Genomic DNA, 11,473 nt, shown 5'->3' on the forward strand with positions numbered 1-11,473 from the left:
CTCGATTATTCCTAGCATCTTATTTCCATATTATTTATCAATGATCTTCCATCACAACGATAATTGTGATGGATTAAATGTGGCGATCTATATAATCCGAGTTTTACCCCTCGGGTTATTATTATTTTACGACAAAGACTCATATAGAGTCTTTTGGCCAAGAATTTACATCTTTCACTTTTATACTTGTTCTAAGTATTAACTTGATTATAAAACTCGTTTTCAAGCGACTTCTAAGGGTTGTTTGCTTAATTTCGCTTACGAGGGCGTTTTGGTCGTTTTTAACCCTTCTTTTACAACGAAGGGCTACCAAATCTAGTTTTCAAAACACTCTGTCTATAATCTAAATCCTTCGGTTTACCTTTTAAGATAACCGAATGTCCCTTTTTACTTTGCCTAACTCCCATAGAACTTCAAGTTCTAAATGATGAGTTGATCAATTTTACATACCTGGCTCAGATCAACTTATTAACCCGGTTTTAATATCTTGCTTTATATTCGCTAATTAAGAACGATGTGAATATCCATTTGATATCTATTCCTGTAAGCATATAACTCGACAAAAGAATCATCAGTCTATATAGTCAAAAGGTGTTGTCTACATCCTTTGACCCGTTTGGCCGAATTGACCATTTATCGATTTACTTCTTTTTAACCATTATTACGGTTTCTTTCATCTTTGATTATCTTGTTACGTTCGACTACACGACGGAACATCATATTCCAATTGTTTAGATATCTCATTCGAAATTTTTATATGATGAGAAAATATTCCACAATTTAAGACTAGTGTAAGCTATACTTACCTCGCATCCATGCCATGCTTTTCCTTCCGTTCTTGATTCGTTTGACCTGCTTCATCCACAAGCTCCCACCTAGCTTGTCAAGCGTCAAACTATTGTCATCATTTACAAGGCAGTTAAGTTAGTCATTAACAATCACGACTATTCCCCCTCACTTATTTTCTATGTCGAAGCTATTATTCGACTTCATGATTAGTTAACTTAGTTTATCAAGGTTAACTACTTTCAATCACATGGTTTACAATATTAAGTCTAAATCAACATGATGACTAGAACTCTTCTTGTTTCGTATTTCATTTAACTAGCCATACTATTCAAATAAGCGTTTCGTTCTAAATTTCAACATTTGGCTTTCTCCTTGGCATTTTATCAAACACCTAAAGTGCATAGTTTTACATATTTACTAACTAGTTCATAACTAGTTATTTTCACCAAGATTTACATCAAATCAACCCTTCATGTCTAGTGTTCGTGAATTACACCTAGTACTAGTACCATAACATCAATTATTCATCAATTTAACACTCTAATTCAAGTGTTCATCATAATATACAAAACCCACTTGGCTCATACTTGGGTAATTGGCTAACCACTAGTTTTGGCACAATTCTAAAAGTTTGCGTCTAGGGTTTGTCTCTAGACATCACTTTGCTTCAAATTTCATCAATACAACAATCATGCATGCTCAATTTTTGATTTTCTCAATTAACCTAAAACTGAACATGAATCAAAATGCCAAAATTTTACATACCTTTTGATCCCCGCAACAAGGTGATCACTAATCCGTGTTTGAAACTCGATTTAGAGCAGATTACGGGCTTCGATTTGTGAGTTTTACGTGAAATCTAGGGTTCGGAGGACACTCCCTGGTCGCCCCTTTCTTCTGTACGACCCAAACACACACTCATGTGTGTGTTTGGTGTTTTATTTACTAATAAAACTTCCATGTTTCAAGTTTTTGCTAATTTAGTCCCTTTACTATATTTAACTTTTAGTTTCGATGTTTTAACCTTATTATATATCACCTCAAGATTTTTAACTAACTGGGTTATCGATTTCCCCGAAAATACACATTCCCTCTTATTAACTAAACTAAAAATTTCTAGTTAACTTAGCGGGTTTCGGGGATATTTACGACTAAGTTTATTTTAGGTCCCGTTAGCTCAGACCTTTTGTAAACTCTATTTATCCATGGACCTTTGTTTATCTTTTTATTAAATATTAGGTTTACTTACTTAAAATTCCTAATATTCACCGGGTAAATTTTACTACTAATGGTACTTTACCCGTCTTTTAGTACTAACGGGATTTGATTACCAAACCCGTTTTCGGGGTGTTACAAGTCTACCCCCCTTAAAGAGGTTTCGTCCTCGAAACCTTTTCTTTCGTAATTTATCGAGTTAAACTCCATGCATATGCTCTCGATAATCAATTGAGCATTGCTCATATTTTAATCGATTATTAATATTACCAGAAAAATTATGGTAATACCCCCTTTTTTTGTTACAAAACATCTACATGCCTCATTCGACATAAAGCAACTTGAAATAACGTGATTTCGTTATTTCTACTAGTTCAATTAACTTAGCGATATCCATATTATCGAACCCTCTGTGAATCCGTTACTTTGACCCGTTTAAAGGTCTTTTAGTGAATTCTTTCACTTTTAGCAACCATTCCTTTTGTTTTTAATTTCATTTATTCGATTCAGTTATACTGAATCCATCGCTTACAAGCGACCAAATTTTATTTAAATGACCTTAACCGGTCTCACTAACTAGACTTATTAGTCCAGTTACTTTTTACCACTCGCTTGGTTATAATGTGATTCTACTTCACATTGCATTTCTTGACTGTGATCGTGTCACATCTTGTTTAATTTATATCAACTTTTTATTTTCGAAAATATCACTTTTCGAATATATCGTCTTGCACCTATGAGTATCAAGACTTATACCTTTCATGTTTACTATTTATACGTTTATCAGAATTCATATTTGTAAAAATGTTATTTCTTACCAAAACCAAAGTATTAGTTTAGCGTCTTCTCTTTATCCTTTGTCAATTATCCATTCCAGGATATTGACAGTCCAATACTTATTATTTTACTGTTTTTATTCTATGCGAGGATTTTCAACTGATCCTTTCGCTTTGTCTAATTAACCCGTAGGTTTTATTACTTAGCCTTATGGGCTATTTTGATTAGACTTTCATCTCTTTTTTTTTTATCATGACCCGTGGGTCGTTTTATCCTCATAGTTCTTTCCATTGTTTATAACCCCAAAGGTTATATTGATCCCGTAGATCATTCCTTGTTCATGACATTCTTAAAATTTCATGTTTGGTGTCAAGGCACCATGCTTTTGTTTAACATCATTTATTTTCATCTTGACATTATCTTTGACCTTGACCGTAGTCCAAGGCTACATTCGTTTCTTTTCGGACACATTTTCCGACTTTATGACTTCTCACGTCATTTATGCGTCGGTTTATCTTATACTCACCGTTATCCAGTTTACATACATTCGTATTTGATTATGTCCCATCGTCGGGCTCATTATTCTTTTGCTTTTAATGTTACTATTGTCACGCTTGTGTTTACTCATGCCGTCCGACATGATATTATATTCGACCCGTTCAACTTTAAATTAGTTGAATGAAATTTATTCACAACTCTATTTACATTATCTTGTCATCTTTTATTTATGACCCAAAACCCAAGTCTTTTAATTTTCCATCCGAGTTCCCGTTTCCCGGTCTACGCATGTGTTTAATTCTTACCCATCAACCGGGTGTTTTACCGGAGTCGTTATTTTTTTTTACAACCCTCCCGGTATGCATTAAAATCTCGTTTCATCTTTATATTCCGACTTTGTCCTTGAGTTTGGCGTTTTACAAAAACGACCCATTTAGAGACATATTCGCATTTTCCGGGTTCGAGTGTAAGTACACCCCCTCCCAGTGCATATCTTGATCATTCTACATGTTTATATTCTTCGAGTTCTAGTGTAGGTACACCCCTTCCCAATACATGTCTACATCATTTTACATGTTTCCATGTCTATATGTTTATATTCTTCGGGTTCGAGTGTAAGTACACCCGCTCCCAATACGTGTCTACATCATTTTACATGTTTCCATGTCTACATGTTTATATTCTTCGGGTTCGAGTGTAAGTACACCCCCTCCCAATACGTGTCTACATCATTTTACATGTTTCCATGTCTACATGTTTATATTCTTCGGGTTCGAGTGTAAGTACACCCCCTCCCAATACGTGTCTACATCATTTTACATGTTTCCATGTCTATATGTTTATATTCTTCGGGTTCGAGTGTAAGTACACCCCCTCCCAATACGTGTCTACATCATTTTACATGTTTCCATGTCTACATGTTTATATTCTTCGGGTTCGAGTGTAAGTACACCCCCTCCCAATACGTGTCTACATCATTTTACAATATTTTGCTTATCTGATTCATTTGGGTCCTTTTTGATTTGTCCCATTCACCCCGTTCTTACTACATCGGGTGTAAGCATGTCCATTATAAAAAGTTCATGGTATCATGTGTTCACTACCTACTTGGCCAGAGTAGGCGTTCAACACATGACATACATGACCCTTTTATAACTTTCACATTACACCCCATGTAAGTAACACTTCTATTTATTTCTCTTGGAAACAATATCCTGGATAGATTTTCAATCCGGGTTTTTCCAAGTTTTTAGTCTACATATGCAACTTTCTATCTCTACGTATTTGTTGCATACTACTATTTGTGCAATTAAATTTTAAATGTGCACCTGGTAATGCTTGCCCCGACGGGCGTTCCTTGCCATTAACTTTGTTCGCGGTCATTACGTGATTTAGTCCTTGGTGAGCATGCTCCTCTTGTCATACTTCAGACCATTTCTCTCATCATACCCACAATTTGTTCAACTCTCGTCATCTTCAGACGCGAGTCTCCTTCAATTAAAACATTCACAAGAGTTAGTAATTTCAACTTCAATAATCGCCCGTATTATAATACAAGGCTTTTTCTACTATACGCGTCAACGCGCGTATTTTCGTCAACCATATTAATCATTTTAATTGGGGTAACGTGTATCACACGATAGCCCTATGTGTTGTTTACAACACTTTAGCATGCTAAGCTATTAACATACCTGTACTTACCGGATTTGCGATCAAGCCTCGAACCGAACACTTTATTCTTTTAACCTTGAGCTCTGATTACCAACTTGTAACACCAGTTCTTATAAATCAAGGTTTAATGTATATTTTGCGAAAACATTCATGTAATTAATGATTACATACATTGGAAATACGGGATTAAAGAAAACTTTTACAAATTAAAAGTCATATGACATAACGTGATCAGATTCGTCGTTTAAAATTAATGACGGCGCAAAGTGCGGAAGCGTGTATCTTTATCGTGTTCGGTTCCTCGTTGAGCTTGATCGTCTTCCGGCGTCCAAAAGTACCTACATTTCATAAACATGAAATGCTTTAATCATTCGGGGTTTAAAAAAAACATGTCTAAACGAGTCCACGAAGCGAAACTAATTAAAAATATATTTTTGTTCAGGGTCCACCGTAAATTACGGTGGCTACCGTAATTTACGGTAGCCCCTGAATGTTGATTCTTCCACCGTAAAACAGGGGGTTCATGGCGTAAAGATATATAGGCTACCGTAAGTTACGGTAGCCACCGTAACTTACGGTGGCCTCTGCAGGATTTTCCAAGTTTGCCGTTTTCTAAAACGGAAACCTTCATAACTTTTAATCCGCTTTTCCGTTTGGCCTACCGTTTCTTCCTACGTGTTTGTAATTTGATTCTCCATCATATGGGGTTAAAATCCAACATCCGGATTAACAAAATCTAAGTCTTTTAAGTTTTCGGCTTAATACCCTTTTTACCAAACTTTGACCCGTTCGTGATTTTATCAAACAAACATGTTGATTGATTCTAAATTCTCATCATTTCCATGTTGTTATCATATTAGATTCAAATCACGGGTTTATATACATTCTTAAACCCGTTTTTACTTAGATGTTTAATTGACCCGTTAAGGGCATTTTAAACACTTTTACGCATAATTCACACTCGATTATTCCTAGTATCTTATTTCCATATTATTTATCAATGATCTTCCATCACAACTATAATTGTGATGGATTAAATGTGGCGATCTATATAATCCGAGTTTTACCCCTCGGATTATTATTTTACGATAAAGACTCATATAGAGTCTTTTGGCCAAGAATTTACATCTTTCACTTTTATACTTGTTCTAAGTATTAACTTGATTATAAAACTCGTTTTCAAGCGACTTCTAAGGGTTGTTTGCTTAATTTCGCTTACGAGGGCGTTTTGGTCGTTTTTAACCCTTCTTTTACAATGAAGGGCTACCAAATCTAGTTTTCAAAACACTCTGTCTATAATCTAAATCCTTCGGTTTACCTTTTAAGATAACCGAATGTCCCTTTTTACTTTGCCTAACTCCCATAGAACTTCAAGTTCTAAATGATGAGTTGATCAATTTTACATACCTGGCTCAGATCAACTTATTAACCCAGTTTTAATACCTTGCTTTATATTCGCTAATTAAGAACGATGCGAATATCCATTTGATATCTATTCCTGTAAGCATATAACTCGACAAAAGAATCATCAGTCTATATAGTCAAAAGGTGTTGTCTACATCCTTTGACCCGTTTGGCCGAATTGACCATTTATCGATTTACTTCTTTTTAACCATTATTACGGTTTCTTTCATCTTTGATTATCTTGTTCCGTTCGACTACACGACGGAACATCATATTCCAATTGTTTAGATATCCCATTCGAAATTTTTATATGATGAGAAAATATTCCACAATTTAAGACTAGTGTAAGCTATACTTACCTCGCATCCATGCCATGCTTTTCCTTCCGTTCTTGATTCGTTTGACCCGCTTCATCCACAAGCTCCCACCTAGCTTGTCAAGCGTCAAACTATTGTCATCATTTACAAGGCGGTTAAGTTAGTCATTAACAATCACGACTATTCCCCCTCACTTATTTTCTATGTCGAAGCTATTATTCGACTTCATGATTAGTTAACTTAGTTTATCAAGGTTAACTACTTTCAATCACATGGTTTACAATATTAAGTCTAAATCAACATGATGACTAGAACTCTTCTTGTTTCGTATTTCATTTAACTAGCCATACTATTCAAATAAGCGTTTCGTTCTAAATTTCAACATTTGGCTTTCTCCTTGGCATTTTATCAAACACCTAAAGTGCATAGTTTTACATATTTACTAACTAGTTCATAACTAGTTATTTTCACCAAGATTTACATCAAATCAACCCTTCATGTCTAGTGTTCGTGAATTACACCTAGTACTAGTACCATAACATCAATTATTCATCAATTTAACACTCTAATTCAAGTGTTCATCATAATATACAAAACCCACTTGGCTCATACTTGGGTAATTGGCTAACCACTAGTTTGTGGCACAATTCTAAAAGTTTGCATCTAGGGTTTGTCTCTAGACATCACTTTGCTTCAAATTTCATCAATACAACAATCATGCATGCTCAATTTTTGATTTTCTCAATTAACCTAAAACTGAACATGAATCAAAATGCCAAAATTTTACATACCTTTTGATCCCCGCAACAAGGTGATCACTAATCCGTGTTTGAAAGTCGATTTAGAGCAGATTAAGGGCTTCGATTTGTGAGTTTTACGTGAAATCTACGGTTCGGAGGACACTCCCTGGTCGCCCCTTTCTTCTGTACGACCCAAACACACACTCATGTGTGTGTTTGGTGTTTTATTTACTAATAAAACTTCCATGTTTCAAGTTTTTGCTAATTTAGTCCCTTTACTCTATTTAACTTTTAGTTTAGGTGTTTTAACCTTATTATATATCACCTCAAGATTTTTAACTAACTGGGTTATCGATTTCCCCGAAAATACACATTCCCTCTTATTAATTAAAGTAAAAATTTCTAGTTAACTTAGCGGGTTTCGGGGATATTTACGACTAAGTTTATTTTAGGTCCCGTTAGCTCAGACCTTTTGTAAACTCTATTTATCCATGGACCTTTGTTTATCTTTTTATTAAATATAAGGTTTACTTACTTAAAATTCCTAATATTCACCGGGTAAATTTTACTACTAATGGTACTTTACCCGTCTTTTAGTACTAAACGGGTTTGATTACCAAACCCGTTTTCGGGGTGTTACACATAAGGCACACACACACGTATATTAATCAACAAAATGCGTAATTCGAGTTTTGCGAGCGCGATGTTGATTAGATTAGATTGATTAGCGTTTAATTGACTTTATTGCATTGTTAATTTCTATTATTCACGGCCGATAAGCGATTTGTAGCAATAAATATACTTCGATTACAGCGATTTTAACTGATTACTCCACATAATACAACTAACATAAAGCATAAATAGACTATCTATAGTCAAAGAAGTCAAAACAGGGATTGACCAAGGAGAAATAGATTACAATTAGCAATCTTTTCTCCCTTTGACTTCAATCTTGACTTTGACTTTGACTTTCGAAACACGGGGTGTTACAGCCTCCCCTTGTTTAGGGAATTTCGTCCCGAAATTAGGCCAAAGCCGTAACAAACAACTGCGGATACTTCGCCTTCATGTCTCTTTCGAGTTCCCAAGTGAACTCTGCGCCTCGTTTGCCTTCCCATCTGACTTTCCCAATAGGAATGCGCGAGCGTCTGAGCTGCTTGGTTTGGCGATCCATGATTTCGACAGGCTTTTCCGCGAAGTGTAGTGTTTCGTTTATTTGGAGGTCGTCGAGAGGTACAATCAAATCATGCTCATCCAGGCACTTTCGGAGGTTCGACACGTGGAAAGTCGGGTGGAAGTTACTAAGTTCCTCCGGTAGTTCGAGTCTGTAGGCGACTTTTCCGATCCTTTCCAGAATCTTAAAAGGTCCAACATATCTAGGTGCTAGTTTCCCTTTCTTGCCGAATCTGACCACACCCTTCCAAGGTGATACCTTTAGGAGTACGTAGTCGCCAATGTCAAATTCAAAGGGCTTGCGTCTTCTATCGGCGTAACTTTTCTGTCGACTTCGAGCTTTCAACAAGTTGTCTCGAATCTGGAGGACTTTGTCAGTCGTTTCTTGTAATAGCTCAGGACCGGTTAATTGTGAGTGACCGAGCTCATGCCATACAATAGGCGATCAACATCTTCTTCCATATAAAGCTTCGAATGGTGCCATTTGGATGCTGGTATTATAACTGTTATTGTATGAGAATTCGACTAACGGTAGGTATTTGTCCCAATTACCACCGAAGTCTATGACACACGAACGGAGCATGTCTTCAAGGGTACAGATCGTTCTTTCAGTCTGACCGTCGGTTTGAGGGTGGAATGCGGTACTCAGATTAAGCGTGGTACCAAGAGCTGCTTGAAACGTTTCCCATAATCGCGAGGTAAACCGAGCGTCACGGTCGGAGATGATGTCACGAGGTGTCCCATGATTACAAATGATCTCGTCGGTGTAGATTCGGGCTAATCGTTCTACCTTGTAGTCTTCCCGTATTGGCAAAAAGTGGGCTGATTTGGTTAAACGATCAACAACAACCCAAATGTTGTCGTGACTTGATAACGTGTGGAAGCTTTGTTATGAAGTCCATAGCTATACTCTCCCACTTCCACATGGGGATTGGGGGTTGCTCAAGTAAGCCAGAGGGCCTTTGATGTTCAGCCTTGACCCTTGCACAAGTCAGGCACTTCCCAACGTAGAGAGCAATATTCCTTTTCATACCCGACCACCAGTACTTATAACGAAGATCCTGGTACATTTTATCGGCACCGGGATGAATAGAATACCGGGATTTGTGGGTTTCGTCCATCAAAATTTGTCGCAAATCGGTCCGCTTAGGGATCCAAATTCGGTCCAGGAAGTGGAATATCCCATTCGACTTATTTACCAGTTGAGCTCCGTCGTGGTAGATTCGTTCCTTCTTCAGAGTGCGTTCATTAAAACAGGCATGTTGGGCTTCACGAATGAGGGTTTCAAGATCGTATTGGGCTTGGGTATCGCGAATGGTGAGCAAATAACTCCGTCTACTAAGAGCGTCGACAACGACATTTGCTTTGTCTGGGTGATCACGAATCTCATAGTCATAATCGTTGAGAAGTTCTACCCATCGGCGTTGACGCATGTTAAGTTCTTTCTGATCAAAGATATGTTGTAGGCTCCTATGATCGGTGAAGATCGTACACTTTGTACCGCATAGGTAGTGTCGCCAAATCTTTAACGCAAAAAACAACCGCGCCTAGCCCGAGATCATGGGTTGTATAGTTCTTCTCGTGGATTTTGAGCTGACGAGATGCGTAAGCTATAACCTTGTCCCGTTGCATGAGAACACAACCAAGACCAAGGTTGGAAGCATCACAATAGACAATGAAACCGTCAGGCAATGTGAGAACAGGAGCATTGCAGAGCATGTGCTTGAGGGTTTGGAAAGCAGACTCTTGTTCGGTTCCCCAAACAAAAGACCTATCTTTATGCGTGAGAGCGGTAAGCGGCACAGCGATCTTGGAGAATCCTTCGATAAATCGGCGATAATAACCCGCTAGTCCGAGAAAAGAACGAACTTTGGACGGGTTCTTAGGTGTAATCCAGCTCTTAACTGCTTCAATCTTCGCAGGATCGACATGAATACCTTGACTATTGACAATGTGACCCAAAAACTAAACCTCCCCCAGCCAAAATTCACACTTGGAGAACTTAGCATAGAGTTGATTCCCCTGGAGTAGTTCGAGAAGCAAACGTAGATGTTGCGCGTGTTCGGCTCTTGACATAGAATAGATCAAGACATCGTCGATGAATACGATGACGAAACGGTCGAGATAGGGTTTACACACGCGATTCATCTGATCCATGAAAACCGCGGGTGCGTTGGTTAAACCAAAAGGCATGACAACGAACTCATAATGGCCGTAACGAGTGCAAAAGGCGGTTTTGGGTATATCCTCCTCTTGAATGCGTAGCTGGTGATAGCCTGAACGGAGATCGATCTTCGAGAAACACGTAGCACCTTGTAGCTAATCAAACAAATCATCGATGCGAGGCAGGGGATAGCGGTTTTTAATGGTTAGCTTATTCAATTCCCGATAGTCGATGCACATCCTGAACGACCCATCCTTCTTTTTAACGAAGAGGACTGGTGCGCCCCAAGGAGACGTGCTTGGGCGAATGAAGCCTTTTTCAAGCAATTCCTGGAGTTGATTTGAGAGTTCGCGCATTTCGGATGGCGCGAGTCGGTAAGGAGCTTTGGCAACAGGGTTGGCTCCAGGAATGAGGTCGATACGGAAGTCGATATCACGACTTGGCGGAAGTCCAGGAAGATCATCAGGGAACACCTAAGGGAATTCACGGACCATGGGGACGTCTTTTACCTCTATCTTCCTTTTCTTTTCCTTCTCCGTTACTACAATGTTAGCCAAGAAAGCTCTGTATTCCTTGCGGAGATACTTGCTAGCTTGGACGCATGACATAAGTTTGAGACCTTTCGAAGCAGTTTCGCCATATACACATAATAAATCACCATTCGTGAGCGAGAATCGAATCATCTTGTCGAAGCATACAACTTCAGCATGGTTTTCGCGAAGAAA

General features: G+C 38.0%; 1 long non-coding RNA gene across 1 annotated transcript; it reads right to left on the reverse strand.

Moving 5' to 3' along the window:
- Positions 1 to 5,168: 5,168 nt before the first annotated feature.
- On the reverse strand, positions 5,169 to 7,552 carry LOC110939106. Its single transcript, XR_002591974.2, has 3 exons — positions 7,463 to 7,552; positions 6,714 to 6,802; positions 5,169 to 5,288 (listed from the first exon to the last, which is right to left on the reverse strand). It is a non-coding gene; the product is annotated as an uncharacterized LOC110939106 (long non-coding RNA).
- Positions 7,553 to 11,473: the final 3,921 nt, after the last annotated feature.

The sequence above is a fragment of the Helianthus annuus genome, chromosome 5, assembly GCF_002127325.2.
Source record: "Helianthus annuus cultivar XRQ/B chromosome 5, HanXRQr2.0-SUNRISE, whole genome shotgun sequence".
Taxonomy (NCBI): domain Eukaryota; kingdom Viridiplantae; phylum Streptophyta; class Magnoliopsida; order Asterales; family Asteraceae; genus Helianthus; species Helianthus annuus.